Source organism: Thermobia domestica, chromosome 5 (assembly GCF_964235325.1).
Source record: "Thermobia domestica chromosome 5, izTheDome1.hap1.1, whole genome shotgun sequence".
NCBI lineage: Eukaryota > Metazoa > Arthropoda > Insecta > Zygentoma > Lepismatidae > Thermobia > Thermobia domestica.
The window spans coordinates 130,254,270-130,278,184 of NC_137458.1; the positions used below are offsets into that span (position 1 = coordinate 130,254,270).

The window sequence follows — 23,915 nt, forward strand, 5'->3', positions numbered from 1 at the left end:
CCAATAGGTAAACACCAAAACACAAAACATACGACATACAAAACAACACACACGTAACAAACTCAAACTCAATAAAACAAAAACAAAAAAAAAAAAAAAAAAAACAACCACAAAATCTCACAAGACTAGAAATAAGAGTATAGCTAAGCAAATATTAAGTTTAGTTATTTTTTTGTTTGTTTGTTTGTTTGTTTTATCTTTTTTTTTGTCAAATCCCTTGTTTTAGTTTCACGTCCTTTTTTCCTTCCCTTTCCTTCTTTAAAATTATGAAATAAACAAACCCAAAAGAGAAATCATTCGCAATGATGATACTTCGCCGGTTTTGAATGCTCAAGGCACCGGCTGACAGTAACGCGGCTGAGCGAATGAAAAAAAAAATCGGGGGTATTGAAGTTACCACAACATAAGAACGAGGACTTCATTTTGGTCCGCGCTCGTTTGATTTGTCACGGAGAATCGTAAAGGGACCAACATGAACTACGGCCAGTCATGTGCATGCGGTTATTATTATATATTATTTTTCCCTGACGAATTGTTATTATAAGGACAATATTTGAGCTCCGGGGGTCAAGATTAACTCCTGCCTTTACATCATGAAGTGAAAAATCTTGAGGTGGGTGCGTATAATTGTATGAATTTAGTTGGCAACTGTCGCCGATCACTAGCAAGTGAATATCGGAGAACTATGATAAAAGTAAATAGACGCTTGCCATTTTGTTATAAAATTACATGACGAGTGCATTTGATTTGATTCCGAACAGTTGTCTTCAAATATACACGGTTAAAGAAGCACTCTGATTAGAAATATTAAAAAGACCTCAACGATTTATCACTCTACAAGCTGTGTCTTCATAATCGCCTCCGTGACGAATTCCGAAGAACACGCATTTAGCAGCCCTAAGGTTGATGGTTCACGCCCAGCTCAGGGCACTTTCGTTTTATTTTTTTAAAAATGTTTTTAGACTCATCTTGATGCAAAGAAATTACGCATATAGGCGATTTAACGTATTTTAGGGGAATAATTTTGTGGTTCGTTGGCGTTCCGTCGCTTCTCTGCCGGTGGTGGTATAATTTTCAAAACGGAAGTGGGACCAATTTTTGGCTGCGGGACCGCCAATTTTTGGGGACATGTCACTAGTTGCCTATCGGTGGTCCACCGACGCTTACGGCATGGGATTGTCCCCTCACGAGTGAGGCAGATTGTAATCGACCAAGAGTGTTTTGGAAAAATGGGAAACATCTTCCGACTTCGACTTCTGAATAATCCGTTTAGGATCAAGTCAAATCAAGGCTGCGCCACGGGAAGGTAGAGCAAGTGAGGCAATCGTTCCAAGCACTACGCTCGGCAGCTTCCGTCTCATTCACGACTTAGACTCTTCAGGAAAAGCAACAAGTTTATTACTTGTAATTTATTCTTTGAGTCAAAGTATTTTGCAATAAACCATCGTTTTGTAAGATATTTTTACGATTGTATACTATTAATTTCGAAAATTGTACTCATAATGTAATTTCCCATCATGGATTTGAAAAAATCAAAGTTGGAACAAAGAGATATCTCCGATCCACATGTCTCTTCATGTTTGATATGGAAGTCTCATCTTCATTATTGACCCTTAATTTATTTTAGTCCTAGGCAACGCGAATCGACGGGATGGCTCTAAGTGAAAACATTCATTTAGATGGTTAAGTAATCAGGAAATTCCTGCTGTTATTTCACGAAACACAACAGAACTTGAGGGAAAAAAAAAACAATTTTGCTTACCAGGGGGAGGGAGTAAATCATCTGCTTACGTTTGCTTAACTAGGAAGAAGGCAAGGGCGCCGATCGTGGGGGGTCGGGCCCGCTCAAAGCTCATGTAGCCTCCTTTGTATTTATGAATATACAATATTTGGCATTATTTGAGTGTAATTTGTCTTAAAATTCTCATATATATATCTTCTGCATTTGAATGCCCCCCAAATTTAAAGAGAAATTGGCGTCCTTGGAAGATCTGGTGAAATGAATAAAAATGTGATAACGTAATACTTGAACAACTCTATCTAATGGAGGAAAGTAAATTAGTATTCAACACTTCTTTCAGTTTTAAGCATTTCAAAGATTCTCGTAATTTAGTAGCGTCCCGGATTTGCATTTTTGAAGTACGGGGACTTTATCTATACCTTAACGTGGGAATCGGTTTCGGACCATGCACTTAAGCCGCTTTGCCATAAGAGGCACAAGGAGTTTTTCTTTCGATTTCCTCAGGAATATTGCGAATGGTATAACTTTTAAAACTATGTTTAAAAAAGAATACACATCGACATAATAAGATGATAATCTGATACCTAGGAAATATATTGAATTGTTTTTAATTTGTTCTCACGCTTCCAAATCAGTACTTATGCTTTTTTTATTCCAGCCTTTTAATATAAGCATTTCAGACTATTGTCTGTTCTAGGACGATACAATTCTAGTTCATGTATATGCTAGCTTTGGAAATACAGTAGAGTTTCGCTTATCCGACATAAACAGGCAGGCAGAACGCTGGATAATATGGATGTGTTAAGAAAAGACCTATTAAAATTAAAACTTATGATATAATTTTACATATTACGCATCTAATAATAATGTTTTATAACAAATAACTGCACTGCACTGAATCAAGGACGTATCCAGCGTGAGAGCCTGAGAGCTGTCTCTCTCCGAAACTCAAGCACTTTTTAATAAACTTGCCTTTACCCTTTTGAGGTTCTTTTGAATCAGTTTACTAGTAGTCAGTGTCCAAACTTTGGGCAATGTGCTGTTGTCTTGTTATAATTCTAAGAACATACCATAATGCCATTATACCAGGTGCAGTGGCGTATTTAGGGGGGTGGCTTCCGGGCTTAACCCCCCACGAAATCTTACTTAGTATAGTAAAGTAAATGAAATATCTTGCAGAATTTTCACATTTCCAGGCAAAGCCCCCCCTGAAAGTTAGCAAAGCCCCTCCCGAAAAAAATCGTAAATACGCCACTGACCAGGTGGAATTAAAGAACAGTTTTAAATAGGATTATCATTTCGTTTCCGTTCTGTTTTTAACTTTAATATATTAGAACGATACACTCCATGTCTTCTTGCTATTTTTGTTATGTGATATACGTAGCAGACAGTTTTCTTTAGTTACATTTCTCTCGAAAATATGTTTCATTTTGTTTGTGCTATAATGCAGTTTCCAAAATAAACGGTTTATAAATGAAAAGTAGGAAAAAGTTTAAGAGAGGTACAGAACTGTTGCATTATTATTATTATTATTATTATTATTATTATTATTATTATTATTATTGATATTTAAAAACATTAGAATTACGTGCTTACGAGGATTCGTGTTGGGCCCCCTTCGAATAGAAAACCTGGATACGTGTCTGCACTGAATGATAGACGTATGAGTCAAGGTGTAGACGGGCGCGCTAGGCGATAGACTCCACAGCATGAAAAATAGATTAAGACCACAACTTGCAGATCTTCTTGCCGATTGGTGCTATTTGCAATGATATATCGGATCATATGGTATGTGGAACAAAGGATGGTCGGATAAGCGAGACCATGGTGTATTGGTGTTTCACGCACCTAAACCTGTAAAATGTTTTTTTTATAAACAATTATCTTTCACTCCCTAGCTAAATTTGTTTGTATGATCACACACCTTGCCTCATATAGTCTTATAAAGAAATATATATATATATATATATATATATATATATATATATATATATATATTTAGCTAAAACCTAAAGAAAAGCCAACTTCAATTTTTTTCTTTTTATTAATGGCAAACTAGTCCACTTTATCACGATAAATCACGTTTGGTACTAAGATGTCTTTTTCTGTCCGTATATATCCTTCACACTTCGTTGGAGACAAAATTGTTTTTTCCCCAAGAAAACAGGATGAGAGAAACTATACAACAACATGAACAGAAAACAATAGCTATTAACAATAGTTCTCTAATCCTGGATAAATACGTCATTACAGCAAAATATCAGTAAGTTGTCCTTATTATATTGCTTCGGTTCTTATTAACATGAAAATTATAATGTTTTGTAAAAAAAAGAAAAGAAAAGAAAAGAAAGAAAGAAAGAAAAGAAAAAGAAATGGGATGGGATTCGATGTGGTGTCAAAATAATAAAATAACTACGACTCCGCTACTCTACCCACCTAGCCACGGAGGCTACGTTGTGTTGGCTCTTTTTTTCAAAGAAATAATCTTCATAACCATGGTGCGTATCGCTTCGAACCTTAAGATAAGAGTTTTTCTGTTTAATTCTATATTTTCGTACGACATCTTAGTTACAGAAGCTAATTTATATTTGGCAGGCAATCTACACACTAGGTTTTAACCAATAAATGCAACATTTTAGTCCACTATCAGTTCCTTGATCCAACTTCTCGATTCCCCTACTGAATTCCCTCCGCAATTGTGATCTGCTACTGAAAAAATCCCTAGAAATCATCGTTGCCAGTATACACAAATCCGAGCATAATTTTGTTTTTTGCTTATATTTTTATTATTTTATTATATATTTTGGAAATATCTCCTTAGATGGATTGCATTCTATTATCTCCACATACTAATAACTGAATTTTACCCATAAACGTAAGGAAAATGGAATAAATGCGAAAAATCTTGAGTTACAGTATACGCGCAATTTTTTTTTTTTTTTTTTTTTTTTTGCGCATGGGAGTACATAGCACAATTTATAACATAGAGAACTTAACACAAATATACGTAAATTAATATAATCGTACAGAAATGATTGTAGGTTAGTGCTTAGCGTTCTTGCCTCCCAATTGGGAGATCCCGGGTTTGAATTCAATGACCAGCCATTTTAGACTGAGGTCTTCCAGGGTTTCTCCTCAGTTCCACTAACGAATGGTGCGTAGAATGATGCCTTATTTAAATATAGATTCTGGTCGGGTCAATTTCCTTCCACTTCTTTCCCATTGCTGTTGTTGTATATTTATATAATGTCCATTCTTACAAGCTTTATATCCAAAGTGGTTAATAGTACTAATAACGGCAGGGGCCATCATACTAAACTTTCTCGTTCCCTCTTCTTAAATTGAATCATATAATGTTGCAGCTACTACCAAAATATTTATCTACGTAATTAACACAATGTATTATTTTCGTATATGTAATGTATTATTTTCGCATATATATATCGTATATGTAATAGGAATTTTCAAAATACTTTGGCCAAAGAAAACTCACGCCAAACAGCAAACTACTTTTTGTAGATTTTTTTTTCATGAAAAATTATTTGTTTTATTATAAGCCTGTTAGAGAAATGTTATAAAATACAAACAAAATCAACTGAACAGTTTTTTTTTTAATATATCTGGAAAGAAATCATCTTCGAGAGGAAGCATTTAATGAAAAAAAAAAAAAAAAAGATACTATATTGTATAGTTGTAGAGAAACATCTCTTTACTAAATAAGCACAAGAATAACTGAGCAGTTTCTGTGAAAATCATTCGAGAGAAAAATAATCTTGCCTAAGAGTAAGCGACTCCTTGTAGACTTCTTTTCAACACGATTTATACCGTATTGTAATATGGTTAATGGAATGTTTATTTATGAAATAAGTACAAATTAACTGAATAGTTTTGAGAAAACGTCCGAAAAAACTTACCCCTAAGAGTAAACTCGCCCCTCTTGACCTTATAATTTTGTGTGTATGTGTGTGAAATAAGAATAAAATCAAATGAATTATTTTTTTAGAAAGGCGCCCCCCCCCCAAAAAAAAAAATCTCTTGGAAAAACTATTCTTGTCGACTTTTTCATAAAAAATTATGTATGTCGTAGAATTTTTAATGAAATATAAACAAATTTGTCTGTTATATTTGAGAAAATCCTGCGGAATGATGATAAAGTATCCCTTGTGGACTTTTGCATGCAAAATTATTTATGTCGTATTGTAGAACTATTTTTAAGAAAATCGTTTAAAAACTCATTCCAAAGGTAAACTACCCCTTCTGAACATTTCCTAGAAAAATAAATTATATTATATTATGTGGTTGTTAATGAAATATTGATTTATGAAAAATAATCAAAGTCGTGAGAGATGTTTTCGAGAAAATTCGAATAGAAAATTCGAACTCTCCTCTCTCCTTTGAAGAATCTTCTAAGAACCCTAAAAGTTGAACATTTTGTCTAGATTCGTTGAACGGTAGACGAGTATACATAAAACCTAGATGAACAAGCATCGAAAAATCTCTTTTTCGATATGAAGGGGTAATGAAACGTGTAGATCCACTGAAATCTCGAATTCGATTTTTTTTTTTTTTTTCACGATCAGGGGACTTTCTTCTCTCCTTTCGTTGTTCAAAAGTAAAGAAATAAAATAGAATAACAATGATCATGATCTTGGTTTTGATACTCTTTGAATCATTACAGTTCAGCACTCGTTTTAAGTAGTAAGTATATAATGAGACATGGATCTAAGGTTTAACGCGATAAATCACACTCAGGCTTTCTTCCAGAAGATTTCGTCCAGGAGGCTCCACTCAAAATGTGAGGGGCTACACTGGAACACTATTCGATAAAGGACATGTAATCACAATCGGTTGTAGGAGGAGGGTTGACTAACTCCGGGATAGCCTTCCCCGGAAATATACTTGCAAGAAATAATAATCACGTTTATTTTTATCGGAAACCGAAACTGGATCTAATGCATCAAAGAAGTAAGCGTTAACCTTTCAGGCCCGTAGGTAGGGTTGGCCAGTTGAAGCTGACCCCTCCCGCTGCTACCAGTTTATGCCCCCTCCTGAAACTTTCAGTTGCTTCTTTATATATACCGGTATATTAGAAAAATTAGCAGTAAAAGATGTGAGGTGAATTCAAGTAAGACCCAAAGTGCCCCCCCCCTTCCCCAAACGTCTTAAGAGTTCTGACTACGGACCTGTGACCGTGTATTTCCATTCAATAGAGTTCGTAACGCTGTTACATGGGTATTGTAAAGGAATACCATAAGTTTGTGTTTCTTGCGCGAGTACTTGAAATATGAAGATAAGCGCAGTAGAGGAGACAAATGCGTAATTTCTTCATTGATAGAGTATATACAATTATCTGATAGGTGGGGACGAGACTGAAGAAATTAAGATGAAATACCGGCTACACAAGACAGACTAATACAGACAGAAAAGAAGTATGTTATTTACACATAACAGTAATTAAATTCTAGCTTACCTGCAGGCTGATGCGCTTCCACGTCAGAAATATACGTCCTCTTCTTTAATCCATGTTGCCTAAGACTGTTGTTGCTGTTTCCTTGAGTGACTTCTTCGCTTGTTTCAATCAGATACAAGAAACTGCACTCCACCTTACCGTTTCCTTACACTGCTCCTCAAGGGCCAGTGACCATGATCACAGGGATTCGCATTCTCCACGCGTTATGGCCATGTCCTTGTAAACAGAACCGAAAGAGCATGTGGTTTCCCTGTGCGTGACGTGACGTGGCGTGTCGTTTGTAGAAACGATGCGCAGCGACCCGAGTCACTTGAAAAAAGATCCATTTTTTTTTTTTTTTTTTTTTTGAGAACTCATTTCAAACGGTATCAGAACGAAAACATCATTTTTACCTGTGTGATTAGAAAGAGAGAGAAGAGTTAACACATATTAACAAAGTAAACACTGACATACGGGAACGAGATAAGTTCTTCTGGTAAACACTGATAAATTCAAAAGAGGCATTGATAGGCAGACTACAGAATTTACTTGATAACTATAGAGTGGTCGAGATGGAAAATGAGAAGTGTCGACATACTATTGTATTTCAATCAGGCGCGTACCCAGAAATTTTTATTGGGAGGGACCCAAGTTTTTTTTTTTTTTTTTTGGAGGGAGGGAGTCCAATACTACGTGACTACGTCTATGTAGTATCGAACGAGTATTACTCTGTACTCGATAAGTAATTGTAAAATATTTCCACCTATATTTTTAGAGAAAAAAGATAAAAGTAGATTGTTTTTAAAGAGAAAGAGAGGGTACAGATGAAGTGTATAATCAAATGTTCCTACTATATCAATCATTCCTTATTAAACAAGTATATTTTTATTTCGAAAGTATATAAATGTATGTTGAGTTGGGAAGTTTTCTCTTTTGGGGGGTCCGGACCCGATGGACCCCCCGTGGGTGCGCCCCTGATTTCAATATTAACTATATCTAAACTCCATACTTTTCAATAAAATGTCGAATTTTAGCATGAAAGTAGATATCCGAAATTTTCTCGCTCGAATAATAATAATAATAATAATAATAATAATAATAATAATAATAATAATAATGATAATAATAATAATAATAATAATAATAATGTGATTTCTCGTTTGGGAGTTCCAAGGCCGGTCATCTTAACTGGGATTTTCTGTGATTTATTCTCATCTGCTATGTAAAAATACCAGAATGGTACCTTGAACATAGAATCTGGTCGGATCCTTTCTCACATCACCTCTAATTTTCATGCGGTCATCTGTGGTATCCTAGTCTCTTAGAAACTGACAAGAGCTTCGACCGAAAGTATTTAAAATAATCATACCAAATTAAAACATTCCACTTGAATATAACAATGAAATATATTTAGATTGGTGTTTTATTTTAGGGCTCTTTGTCCGTAGCAAGTTGAACTTCCTACAACCAATAATCAGCACAGAGGGGGAGAAATTACCTAATATACAATACGTGTTCGTATCGACAAATAAATTTGCTGCTACTCCGTTTTCTTTCTGTTTTTTCCCAAAACTCGATGAGAATACGATAACGCTTATTTCATCATAGAATTTTCAATCCGTACGAACAAAATTAATATTTCGCTGTACAATTTTTGCTTGTAATTAAAAGTCCCGGTAATTAATGGATAAAGAAGTGGCAGTGTGGGATACCGGCGTATACCAGCCTATTTCGAATACTGTACTCATATAAAAAAAACTAAGTATATTGCTGAAGAAACGACTAAAAGACGACGCTAGTTTTTAAATATATTATTGTCATTGTTATAGGCATTCTGCTATCATCGGCAGATACTGTAGGCCACTTACTGCGAACCCAGAAGCTTCCCTGCAACACGATTCTGTTGTTAGGTAATCTCTTATTTTGATGTAACAATTGACCGTTTAACTGCCGCCCATGAACTGTAGTCACGAATGGCATGGGTTAATGAAAACCTGACCCACTACCCACTCTGACCTGCACCCACCGTGACCCTCTGAACTACCAAAACCCATCGTCATCAACTCTGACTCATGATCCAAGCCCTCCTCTCCACTAACTATAGAGTTTATACTTGTAATAAAACAAGACTGTAAAATTATCACTAATCTGAATTGAATTTCTTCGGCGGTCAATCGATGAAGCATTGCTCTGTTACAATAACGGTGGATCTGACCTTTACGATATAAAATGGTAAAGTGTTTGTCATGGGCCATATTAAGATGAATTTCGATTTAATTATTATATATAATTATTTCCTTGTTGAATTACAGATACTTTTCAGTGGAAAATAGGATGAAATTTGAAAGTTTCAAATCAAGGTAAACTAGGCCAAGGGAAAAAAATCAGTACAAAATTCGAATATGTCTCGAAAGACAACTAGTAAGTCCTATTGCTATTATTACGATTACAAATACCAATATCCAAAAGTGTATGAAATTCTTTTTTTACTTAGATATGCTCATCTCAGGAAAGTAAATAGAAACAAGAAAGGAAGAAAAATGGAAGCTTTGGAAATGAAACGTAGACAAATTCACCAGTGTTCAGAAGATAGCGTCTAAAGTGCACTGAATAGAGTAGGTCGGTAGGTCAGAGGGTGTCACGGTGAATGGTAGATCGCCGTGGGTCACGTCTAATTACCCACGACAAACTGACCCACTTGACCCACGACCCATTGATCCACTCCATCTCTGACTGTAGTCTCGTATTTAGGGGGGCTTCCGGGCTTAAGCCCCCCCGAAATCTTACTTTATATAGTAAAGTATATGAAATATCTTGCAGAATTTTCACATTTTCAGGCAAAGGCCCTCCCCCGAAAGTTAGCAAAGCTCCCCCGAAACAAAATCGTAAATACGCCACTGGCCGCTTTACTTTACTGTTCTCCACATTACAGAAGACTATATGAGACGTTCCCAATAGTAAGGACAAACTCAACAAAGGCTTGATCCCTGAAAATGCATTCTGAACGGTCAAAATAATCGTCTGTTTATTTAGAAACTGTATGTTTTTAAAGGAAAGAACCATACACAAGAACTGGCTGCTAGAGAGGATTTTGGTATTACTGTGTAATTTTTGGAAGAGTTAGGATAGCACGTACATTTTGTACAGTTCGCCCTTACTACCCACATCTCATATAGGGATGCATTCGAGTCGAGTCGAGTCGAGATTTAAGCCTGTCTCGACTCGTCTCGAGAAAATGTTGTCTCGACTCGTGTCTCGACTCGAAAATATGTTTCTGTCTCGACTCGTGTCTCGACTCGTGTCTCGACTCGACAGTCTCTGTCTCGACTCGACTCGAATTCGAGTCGAGACGTCTCGAAATTCGAGTCGAGACAAAATGTACGAGTTAAAATATACGCACACATCAGCCAGACCATCATGACTACCTACCTAATTGTCAGTATGTCGACTTTCGGCATGGATAAAAACGGCGACACGTCTTGGCATACAAGCAATGATCCTTGATAGGTCGCTGGAGAGAGCTGGCACCACATGTGCTCACTCAGGTCACCTAATTCCCGTAAATTCCGGGAAGGGGGGCGATGTGTTCTGACGTCACGTTTAATCACATCCCATAAGGAACATCACTCAAATGTCCGGCTCCAATTTCAATGAAACTTTTTTTGCTGATAGAAGGCATGTATGCATCATTACTTGTGATGACAAATTTTTGCCATGGTGCATGTTTTCTATTTTTTTTAATAACTTTTAAGAGTTGTGATGTGGTTATTAGAGATTACTACAGAAGTCCCTTACTACCCTTTGTAAACGGAGCGTTAATGAAGAAAAGTGAAGAAAAACCATGTGGATACATATAAGACCTGGGGGGAAGTCGTATGGTAGATATGGCCTTGATGGCAGCCATCTTGAAATCCGCCATTTTGAATTAAGGTCAAGTTTTCAAAATGGGAATAGGGTAATATGATACATAATTTCGGGCTAGAATTTAATTAGAAAAATAATGGTGAGGTTAGTTTTAAGATACACCCGTTTGGGGGAAAGTTACAGGCATATTAATTGTTTTTACTTACTGTGTGCGTAAGTCCCTTCTTACTTTCGTCTCAAGACCTGTAAATCGATCGCAACGGCAGAGCCCGGTTTCGCACGAGTGTTTAGAAATGTTTAAACTCACTTGAGGCAATATTTGTGGATTATTGTATTGTATTTTGCCTTTAATTAAATTTGAACCCACTTCATGATCTTGTGTAAAGTAGCACTAAAAGAGAATTTCTGTTTTTATGGAGAACGTAAGCATGGCAATTATAAAAGGTGAGTAAGGTGCGTATGTATTTATAAGAAAGTTTATTTTACGAGTCTTTTGTGGTTCCGCCAACCTATTCTTTAGTTGTTTTTTTTTCAAAATACTCATATCTCATAAATAAAAGAGCTATTATAAAATCTCTTACCACTATTCTTTAATACTTATAAAATTTTATTTATTGTAAAAGCACTGTAAGAGCTATTTATTGTAAGAGCTATTTCTTATCGCCCACTAAAATTATGGTGGAGCTCCTTCGTGGCTAACGGTTAGCATACTTGCCTTTGGCGTGGGAAACCTGGGCTAGATTCCCGGTGGGAGTTCATGTGGTTCGGATTCCACTTTAATCAGTAGGTCCACGTCTCACATAGCCTCGCTGCTGAACGGGACGTTAAACTCAGAATCAATTCAACTCAAAAATATGGTTTTGACTTTATTATGATGTTATTAGTTTAAACGCCCAACTGCCCAGTAATTATATACATTGACTACATTATAAAATTGTAATTTGTGACGACTAAAATATCAGAAATTAAAGATTATTCTTTGGGTTTTGGAACATTTTGAAAAACGTGAAAAACTGGTACTGCACCGATACAACACACCTTTTGGATTTGTCATAACATGTCTTACATAGCTTTGGTTCGATTCTTAACACGGACTGCAACTACCCGTTAAATTGTGCATCCGAAAGGCACTCTTTGTTAAACCTCGCTTATCACCGCTCATCTTAATAATATATATAACTTCACAGCGAAGCAAATGTTGCATTTCTCTCTTTCATCCTAACACAAAACAAAACTAACCACAGCTGTGACACGAAGGAGCTATTTCGAAAAGAAACAAGCTGTGCTTCATAGAGATGTGTACCAAATGATAGAAGTATAACGTATTGTTTTCTTTCCTGTTTATTGATATCAGTTGGTGTTCTTAATGAGTTTACTCACTAGTTTAGAAAGAGTATATATGGAATTTGGACATATGTTGTACGTATTCTCCTGAGAAATTGATGAGACCAGAAAAGTTATAAGGACAGATAGAATAGGTTTAAGCGCATCTACGTGTCTTTATCAAATATTTATTCTCCATAATGGTACCACGCGGAAAACTTGGTATAGGCCTACTTTTATCTTTGCCTCCCTCTGTTAGCTGTTTCGTATCATATATATCGGATGGTTTTGATATTTCTTCTGATCATTAAAACAACAATGGTACCTGTGTGCGTGCAGAAATGCAAAAGCACAAGGTAACTTCCTATTTGTTTTGGAAACAACAAACCCATTTCACGTGTGCGAAAGAAATTGAGCACAGCGAGATCGCGTGTTTACTCACGGTCAGTTCGCAGCAGGAGTCCAGGGTAAAAGATTTGGCTATCTCGAAAACACTCGCAAAACCTTACAAATACAAAAGACTGCGCTTCAAAGAAAGTTTAGACACAGATGTTTCAATTTTCTTTTAGCATATTTCTTCAGCAAAAGAGTCGGTTCATTGTATTCGAAAAAGGGAAGGGAGAAAGGGTGAATTTATATTTTATGTGGGGGTAACGTTGTAAGTAGTATAAACAATACATACCGCTTCCGACTCTGTACTGAAGCACTTCCTTTAGCGGTATATCACTAGATCTATCCTGACCCTCATCCCCCCTCAAGTTGTAAAGTAGAAAGGGACAGAAGTATTCAACATGACTGCGCACTTGAGTTTCAGTTCACAATACGAAAACCAGTGAGCAAGTAAACAGTCTTTTGTAGGATCGTGTTTTACTTCTTGAATTTATTTTTGAACATTTCTGTGAATTCAACAACAGAACGCAGTAGAAATACGGACTAGTTTTTACTCCAACCATTACTTTCGCTCCAACCCAGGGATGCCATATTTATGATTTCGTACTAGATTTAGTGATTTTACTATTGAACTAGTGATCTAGTACGTACTTTGGGTAAATAGGCACATTCTAGTGATTTTTTTGCATTTTTTTCTGATGCAGACAAATGAGAAGGAAATGGTTCTTAAAATAAAAGGAAGAAGTATATTGCAGTTCAAAACAAATGTAGAAACCTTAAATTATTTTTTATTTTCCCTCTGACTGAATGAAACCCCTGCTGTGTAACGATCTTAGGTAAACAACGGCTATCTTTGGTCCGCTACCTCCTTTTGTTAGCCGACATGAGATGGGTTACTTTTTTTCTGGAAGAAAGTGAAGAAATAATTATCCAGTACATTTACGTTTTGTCAGGCACACAGGCGCAGTCTGTACTTGTTTCCTAACGAATTTTAGCAACATAACATAAATGAAACATATGTACCAGAAAATAGAGGCAGTACAAACGGAAATTTTCATCTGTGACACATTTGATGAGAAATATAGTTAGATGTCACGTGCAAGCACTCTAAACATGTCCTATCCTGTAATTCTATTCGTATGTTTATGTAGGTGAGACTGAGAAATCAAGAAACAATAATAACTGGTTTTCTTCCAGGGGAAAAATCTAAATGTGAAGGGGTGTTACACTGGGACTTTAATTGCGTCCTTTGTACAAGATTAACAAGTAATAGCAATTTTTTAATTTATTTTAGTCCTTGGGGAGAGGAAGATGGAAGCGAACCCTCGTAAGGACCTCTGCAAGGAAACATGAATACTATCCGCCACTGTTTGTTACATTACACAAAATAGTTTTATATAGTCAGGGTTTAGTAGAGAGTTTTAGTCAGGGTTTTCATTCTGCAGGAGAGGGGGGATAGTAATACCTGACGAACATTTTCTATTCTCAGAGTGTTGCAATGATAGCATTTCCTCCATTATAACTTGGCCAAACTATTTGCATTATATGTAAGGATTAGGTTAGCCTAAAAAGCTTTAATTTCTATGGCTCTTTTACTCTGTACCCATGTTTCTCATTTTCGGTCTACGGGACTCTGTGTCCGGAAATTTTCGATGGCTTCCAAGTCGGAAAATAAGTGTATCAAAGGCATATATATTATATCTATGGTTATATGAGGCATGGGTCTACAGTTTAAAGTGGGATACCGGTAACAACTTCATGAGCTTCCACCGTAAATCGAACCAGAGTCTCCCGCGATCAAGGCGTATGTGTTAACCATACAACCACGAGGAAATTCACATAAGCCCACACACATATATATTGTTGAGTTGATTTTGACTTTACCGTCTCTTTCAGCAGCGAGGATATATGAAATGTAGACCTACTGATTAACGTGGAATCCGAACTACATGAGCTCGCGCCGGGAATTGAACCCGAGTCTTTCACGGCAAAGACGCGTACACTAGCCGCGGAGTTCACACACACACACAGAATCAGAGTCCTCACACACCAAGGGTGAGAGCTGTGCCACTGAGTCACAGCGGCCACGGGGCTAGGTCGAGTCCACTTTACGTTCATAGTTTCTTAGTACATAAATGTTACGATTATGAAATAGATTTTCCTTAATGAGCTGCATAAAAACAAAAGCTTTCGAAATGCATTAAACAATTAGCTCGATTTGAGTGTGAACTTAAAGTTATATCAGAGTGTAAATACGGATACGCACCAAAGCTCTAAAACTTAATACACTATTTCTCCTATATAGTCAGCATGTATCAAGCAATCGTTCAGCTTTCATTTGAGAGGATGGAAATCGGAGGCCCCTGAACAACTATGTTACTAATGTGCGGAATGTATTTATCTTACAGTGAACTGCTTTGATGCCAAGTGGCCTAACTCCAAAATTGAAATTTTCCAGGAGTGAAAGTTGAAGTTCAATATCTCATGAACAATCCATATTTCTTTTATGTTGGGAACCAAAACCATAACTACTGTATGTAGTTCATTGTTTTATAACTTAGTGTTTACAAAAATCCTTTTAAAAAATACCTATTCATAGAAGTGAATGGTACTTATCTGTACTAGTTCTTGGCATCCAAGCAGTCCATTTATTATAATACTAGCTTAATATACCCATTCTTCGCATGGGGGCTGTATTTGGAAGTCAACACCTGTGGAAGTATCACCATTCATTGCAGCGACCGCGAAAACTATGGATTTGACACTAGTATCAATCAATATGGGCTATTTATACATGTCTCGGTATTCCTCACCCGCTAACACCCGGCCCGCATACAGTAGTAGCTGAATTTGCAAGTCATCGCTGATGGAAGTGTCACCATTGATCTCAGCGACCGTGAAAACTATGGATTTGACACTAATGTCGATCAATTTGGATTACTTTTACTACATGTCTCGCTAAACGCCCCCCTGGTTCCAATTTTGACAAAAACGCTTCGCCTTAGACTGGGACCTGGACCAAGGTATCCGTGACCAAAATTTGGTAACTCTCGGTCAACTTGTCTGGTCCCCAGGTCGGTCCCAGTAAACGTCCCCCCCGAGACCCCCCTGGTTCGAAATTTAAGAAAAAACGCTTCGTCTTGATCTGGGGCCTGGACTAAGGTTCCCGTGACCAAATTTTGGGAACTCTCGGTCCACTCGTCTGGTCCCCAGGTCGCACACAGACAGACAGACAAACACACAAACAAACTCTTTATTTTATTTATATTAGATAAGATATACTATGTAAAATAGTCTCGTATCATAATATGTGAATTACAACAAATGTTACATTATATATTATCCGTAGCTCGTGATATGCTGCAACATATTAAAGCCTCAGAATAGTTGGGCAAGCGAATAATCCAGAAGTTACGTAACCCTATTGCGTTCATGGGAACGAAAACACAATAATTATAACTATGCTAAATTACTATAGACTACCAACTGCTCATTCAGAGAATTTATGAAGTTCACTTTATCACAATAGTTTTATACAAACTAGATTTAGACTACGGATAATAATTTTATACAAACTAGATAATCAATTATTATTATTATTATCATTATATTTGCAGTACAACCAAATACAACGACATTAACTATTAGTTCTAATTAACTGAATTGAGCTGAAAATTAAATCTTGATCTTTAAAGATTAACTATTAATTTTATGCGTTCTGTACCTTTCTGAAGGAATAAAAGCTGGAATTGGTTTTAAGGCTGTTTCTGAGTGAATACTTTCTTCAAAATAATATTAAAAATTATAGAAAGATTTTCGAGACATTCGAGTCGAGTCGAGATTTTTAAGAGCCGTCTCGACTCGACTCGTGTCTCGACTCGAAAATTCGAGTCGAGAAATACGTTTGTCTCGACTCGTCTCGAATTTTACAAAGTGTGTCTCGACTCGAATTCGAGTCGAGTCGAGTCGAGATTCGAGACATGTCTCGACTCGAGCGCATCCCTAATCTCATATCAACAGAGTTATTCTCTTGGAAATAAACTCTCTTTTTTTTAATATTGCTAATTCTGTCTATATTTAATGCTTTTTTTCTCGAAAATTTGACTGAGTCTAAACCTTAACTTTGGTTGCCTATAACTATTTGACAGTTTAAACTCGAACTTTGATTACCTATAACTATTTGACTGAGTTTAAATCCCAATTTTGGTTACCTATAACTATTTGACTGAGTCTTAACCTCAAGTTTGGTTGCCTATGTCTATTTGACTGAATCTAAACGCCAACTTTGGTTACCTATAAACATTTGACTGACGAGGAAACCGACTCAAGTGTGACACGAGATTATGGACGAGTTTATGCGCAATCGAAGTGTTTTTGTGAACGATGAATTCCATTGGAGGGAAACACCCTCGCTCTCAACCGTTCCGGAGATATAGAGGGATAAAGGGAAAGCTAGTGCTCTGATATTGTGTGGATATTTGGCCATGTTGCGAGTGAATATGTTTGAAAATTGTATTTAAACGTTAAGTAAGATGCACCGCACAGCGAATAAAAGTGATGTTGAATGTTGAGGTGAGTGGCGTAGCTTTTACCCGGCGCCGGAAAAAATAGGAGCTATAAGGGATAACAAACGCCACTGACACGAAGAAAAAAATTGTATGATATTACTTGCTAATATATCATATCTTTAGTTCGTAGAAGATGTAATATGAAAATATATTAATTATATTGCTAAAGGAACAGAGACTTTATTATGTGGACAAAAATAGAAGGTCATATTCTGTGCAAAAGCGCTATAGAAAAGCAAATCAAATAATATGAAGCATAAACACATAACTTAATTTTTTTCGATGGATCGTTCCGATTTTCACTTTTGACTATTATATAGTAAAACGCACTTTTGGGCCATTTTTCGTTCCGACCGGTTAATAATTGTAGAAATTATAAATGTTTTGAAAGTTCGGGCGGGCACTATTATTTACATTTTTCATCCTATTTGACCTGATGATGTTTGTATTCGATTCAGCGTACCAGGAAACCTGTACATAGACACCTTACACGCCTATTTCAGGCAAGAATGGAACTCCGTTATTTTCGCCTTCCCCCTCCAGAACATTCTTCCGCTAGAATATTAATGGACTCTTCGGTTTTGTATATCTTATATCTAAAGATTACTAAAGTTTCGTGAATGAAGGAATTCTTCATTTTTAAAAGTCTCTTTTACTTGTACTATCGCTACATATTTAAAAATTCGCAAAATATCGGAGCACCAGCCATTCCCTTATTCCTCTATATCTCCGGAACAGTTGAGATCGAGGGTTTTTTCCTCGAATGGGTTTAATTGTACACGCATAAACTCGTTCACAATTTCGTGTCACAATTGAATCGGTTTCCTTGTGGGTCTAGATGCCAACTTTGATTACATTTTGTTGACAAATTTTGAAAACAATTTTATTCTAGCTAATCGAGACGCCCAAGTTCCTAACAAACATTATGCTCATCATATAGATCACAGTATTATGGATTTCGTCATAAATACCTACAATGAATTGAAACAACTCAACCCATTTCAACCAGATTATAGCATCAATCAGGATTTTGCTGCCACATAACCCTAACAGCACAAGATGTGCTAGGCATGTACCATTTAGGTGTCCCAGCTACTTTTTAGGTACCCGACACTTGGCACATATGTACTTCGGCTACCTACAGTTTTAGGTACTTGTTACACCTAATTGATATTTGCAACTATGTACCACAAATATAGCATTTATATACCTGGCTTAGTTTCGCACTCTAACAGTCATTTGTTTTTATGTCGTCACTTGGGACATATATGTCATATTCTAGGTACACTCGTGTCCAAAATGGTTGTCGCATATCTATAACTGTCTCTTTGTGAGAACATAATTTGATAATGATTTTGCAGGGTACTTTTAATACTGATACTGATTAATAATGTGTATAATCGGGAAATGTATATTTGTGGTAAATTTCACAGGAAAAGAATTATACGAAAATAAGAATGAGTAAAACAAAATGTTGCTAAATGGACAAGAAAGTTTTATTTTCGTTTTATTGTTCTTATTTTCTACTCTTTTGACATGACATTTGTCATATACATGTCTTGGCCGATTATACACACACTAACATTATAAGAACTACCGAGCGAATTCGTTATCAAATTATATTCCTACAAGATATTTATAGACATGCGACAATAATTTTGGACATGAGTGTACATCCTTTAGGTACATACTGTTTCAGATACTCTAGCAGCACAAGATGTGCTAGGCATACGCATTTAGGTTTTCTAAATTCATCTCCCTCATTTGTTGCATTTGTTGCTTCTTTTCCTAAGCGATTGTGTACTAGAAGCAACAAATGCATCAACTCTATTAGATGGCAACTGTCGCCGATCATTTGAAAATGAATATAGAAGAACCATGAAATAAAGTAAATAGACACTCGTCATTTTGTTATAAAATTACATAGCAAGTAGATTTTATCTTATCCCAAACGGTTATCGTCGAATATATTCGGTTAAAGGAGCACTCTGATTACCCAAATTCAAAAGAGCTCAAAAACTCATCCCTCTACAAGCGACGTTCTCTTCATCGTCTCCGTGGCCAAGTCTGAAGAGCACGCGGCTTGTAATCCAAAGGTTGGTGGTTCGCGTCCACTCTAGGGTACATTTGTTTTACTTGTTTAAAGTGTTTTTTACACTCAATGTAAACACATTACGCATATAGGCGATTTAACATTTTTTTGGGGGAGTAATTTTGTGGTTCATTGACACTTACGGCATGGGGAACACACCTAGAACATACTAGGCTCGTTCCCCAGGTATATGTCAGACATGTGCCACGGGGCGGACATAGACTGTGACTATCACTTGCCATCCATGTGATTTCTTTCTCAGAGTTACATAAGGCACATACTGGACACATTTCCATGTATCTGAGGGAACATGATAGACATATGCCTCCTATGTAATTGTGCTGTTAGGGAACCCTAACAGCACAAGATGTGCTAGGCATGTGCCATTTAGGTATCACAGCTACTTTTTAGGTACTCAACACTTGGCACATATGATGTTCATGTCCTAAGTATGCACTTCAGCTACCTACAGTTTTAAGTACTTGTTACACCTAATTGATATTTGCAACTATGAACCACAAATATAGCATTTATATACCTGGCTCAGTTTCACACTCGTTTTTATATCGTCACGTGGGACATATATCTCTCATGGTCTAGGTACGTCCTTTAGGTACATACTGTTTCAGATACCCTAACAGTACAAGATATGCTAGGCATACGCCATGTAGGTGTTCTAAATTAATCTCCCACATTTGATGCATTTGTTGCTACTTTTCCTAAGCGATTGTGTACTAGAAGCAACAAACGCATCAATTTTATTAGATGGCAACTGTCGTCGATCATTTGAAAGTGAATATGGAAGAACCATGAAATAAAGTAAATAGACACTCGTCATTTTGTTATAAAATTTCATGGCGTGCAGATTTTAAGCGACATTCTCCGCATCGCCTCCGTAGCCAAATCGGAAGAGCACGCGGCTAGTAATCTAAAGGTTGGTGGTCCGCGCCCAGCCTGGGGTACATTTTTTTACTTGTTTAAAGTGTTTTTAGACTCACCTTAATGTAAACACATTACGCATATAGGCGTTTTAATATATTTTGGGAGTAACTTTGTGGTTCATTGACGCTTAAGGCGTGGGGAACATACCTAGAACATACTAGGCACGTTCCCCAGGTACATGTCACGCATGTGCCTAGGGTAGACATCTGTATATATATGGCTCACCTTCAGACTTTCAAAAAATTTTCCGTCCTATGTTTTCAATATACACGATTAAAATTTTGCATACGCATTCTGTACGTAACTACGTATTTTTCAAGACATTTTCAGATTCCTACATGCACCCAGACCCGGGCCAGAGCGACAAAATTTTCCAGGGAATAATTTTTTAGAAAAAATCCTGAATTTCCTAGTTCAAGTGCATGATACGGGCATGTGAGTGATATCGGTGTAAAGGGATTGTTATATTGAAGAAAATGACGTTTAAACCATGACTTTAGGTCAAATAGTGATGACGCAGTAAATTTAAATATATATATAAATGGGTCACCTTCAGACCTTCAAAAAAAAATCGCCCTTGTTTTTGAAGATACCAGATTAAAATTTTGCACACGCATTGTGTACATAATTACGTATATTTAATATATATATATATATATATATATATATATATATATATATATATATATATATATATATATATATATATATATATATATATATATACATATATATACATATATATATATATATATATATATATATATATATATATATATATATATATATATATATATTCCTACGCGAATCCAGGCTCTGGGCAGAGGGTCGGAAAAATTTTCACAAAAAAGTCAAAAAACTCACGGTTTTCAACGACTTTTCTGTTTCTGGTGTATAACAAGAACAAACAAAAGGATGCTGTATTCTGAAGCAGTGTTGTCAGACCGATCAGTTGGAAAAGCAGAAGATTCGAACATAGAAAACAGGAGAAAGCAGTAGACACATAAAATGGCGGTATTTAAGTGCAGATCCAGGGGGACCAAAAAATTTGCCCTTATTAAGGGGGACAGCGGTCAAAACAAGAGGTCCAGAATTCATTATTACTTTAATTTCAAAATAAAACAATACATACAAAACATAAATTTGAATTTTAATTACTTCAGAATAAGAGCTCACGATCGTGGAGAAATGATAAGCTACTCTTCCAACCAGGGGTAAAAGTGGTTCTGAAATGGTAGGGTGACACATGATAGGCCGCAGGCCGTCCCTCTTGCCTATGTTTACTTACTGTAATTTTTTAGGAAGTGGGAGACGCCATAGCTATTTTTGGAAGTGCGGTAGCGACGTCCCCCCAGCATACCCCTCTCTTTTACGCTGCTTCCAACCCAAGTCCCAATTTAAACAACATTTACTCGTAAATCTTGCAGTAAGTCATAAAGATCGCCAACTATCATGCACATAGAAGATGACGTACAGTTGTATCCTTGTATTCTCATTATATAGGCCATATCAAAACCCTATAACTATATGCGCTACAGAGTTTTGTGTATGGGTACAGAGAAATTTCCTCTTTTTATGTAAAAAAAAAAAAAAATGAAAATTCAATATTAATAATAAAATATTTCTTTAACTTCTCGAAGTAAGGAAAAAGCAGGAGATTGTTCACTTCTTATTTTCTTTCACAGTAGATCAGTAGAACGTAGAAAAAGCAGGAGATCTCCTGCAAAATCAGTAGCTCTGGCAACTCTGTTCTGAAGAAAAGAGAATTATGAACCATTAGGGATGGTACCGAGACCGAGACGGACTTTTATACATCGAGACGAGACCGAGACGGACTTTTACATACCGAGACGAGACCGAGACGGACCTCTATAAATCGAGACGAGACCATGGTCAGTCTCCAAAGTCTCGGTCTCGTCTCGAATATTGATAGTTATTTTGCCTTTACTCAAAATTTGTTTCGTTGCTGTATGAGACAATATGAGAACGGTTGACTGATGTACAGTGTCGTATTTAGGGGGGTGGGTATCGGGCTCAAGCCCCTCCCGAAATAAATTAGTAATCTTTTTTTCGCATTGCACGTACAACACGAATGTTTGTTACCCGTTCATCAAGCCTCTCCCGAAACAAAATCCACTGCTGTTGTATATAATCTTCTCTCTCACTCTCTCTCTCTCTCTCTCTCTCTGAAAAATTTAACGGTTGTTAGATAGGTAGACAGATAGACGTAATATATATCGGTTGAATATAAATGAACTGAACAAAAACTAAAATAAGAAATACCATGGGGCAGATCGAATGGCGATGTCATGGTGCCCCCCAGGACCGCTCTTCACGGGGGCCCGGGTCCCAACTTTAATATCTTAAATGGAAACATGGGTCGAGTGACACCTCGTTCAATAGGTCTTTAAAAACTAAAAGGCGATGTGGTAAAAGATTTTTCGTATCGGTCACCGTATTCAAAATAGCCCGCAAGATATGTTACCTGCATCAGATGAACGTCCAGTAGCACTAATATGAAAACGGTTGAAGATAATAACGGATGAACAGAATAAAACTTCTATAGGAAATCACAGACGGTATTTATCATTCCAGGACTTGAAAATGTTGCAACAGAGGAGAAGATGCTTAGAGTAAAAGTGCCATAATGTAAAGGAGGAATGTACCTGAGCGTTAAGGGGGGATATAGCCCTTATAGCACTTCTCTTGGATCCGCGCCTATATATAAACAAGCAGTGTTACCAACGGAAAATAAAGTTGTATTTTCTCAAATTGCACTATGTAAGGTATTACCTATCTCTAATTTAGATATTAATAAAACCATAATACCACATACATTATTCAGTGTAATAGAGGACAATACAGTATCACTAACATCAACATTTTGGAGATCTCTAATAACTCAAATAGCATAGACGGTGCAATGCGCATCATTTGTATCTTAGCGTCAAATACTATGATCATGGTATAATGTATTTTGAATGAAGGAAGGAACAAAGTTACAAGAAATGAAAAATTTAACTTTTTCTAAAGACTTTACTTCGAAAACGTACTGATATATCACGTCTCATCATGTAGATGCTTCCAAAAGAGTTAAGTGATCATAATGTCATTTACAAGAATTATTTCAAACCGTTTCAGAGATACCAAACACGTTGATAGTGATTGTTTTGTTGCTTAAAATAACGCATTTGTGTTAAGTTTTTATAATGATTGTTGTTTTAGTTTACTTCTATAGCGTTACAACAATAGTTTTTGGTTGTTTTAATTACAAGTTGCAGTTCGATTATTTTAAGGAGTGTTGCCAACTTAAATAAATTGCTAAATATTATTCTAAATATAGTGCAAACAACGTAACTAAGCTGCAAAATATTTTAATAACTCGTAATTTGCTTTATGGTGCAAGAATGGTTTCAAAACACGGCGTTTTTCATATTCTTTGGGCTATTTATAATGTTAATGTCAAAGTTTTCGTTCCAGCAATACATGTAAATGCAAATTGTAACTGATATTAAATGTAACATAACTTTTCAGTAACACTAGTTG

At 36.3% G+C, this 23,915-nt stretch overlaps 1 protein-coding gene across 1 annotated transcript in view; it reads right to left on the bottom strand.

The window, feature by feature from the left end:
- The window catches only part of LOC145686128 (carbohydrate sulfotransferase 11-like), a 65,068-nt gene extending 57,577 nt beyond the window's left edge, over positions 1-7,491 (bottom strand). The window contains exon 1 of the mRNA XM_081759105.1: positions 7,212-7,491. The gene's annotated coding sequence lies outside the window, so the exon portion shown is untranslated. The remainder of the gene's footprint in view (positions 1-7,211) is intronic.
- Positions 7,492-23,915: the final 16,424 nt, after the last annotated feature.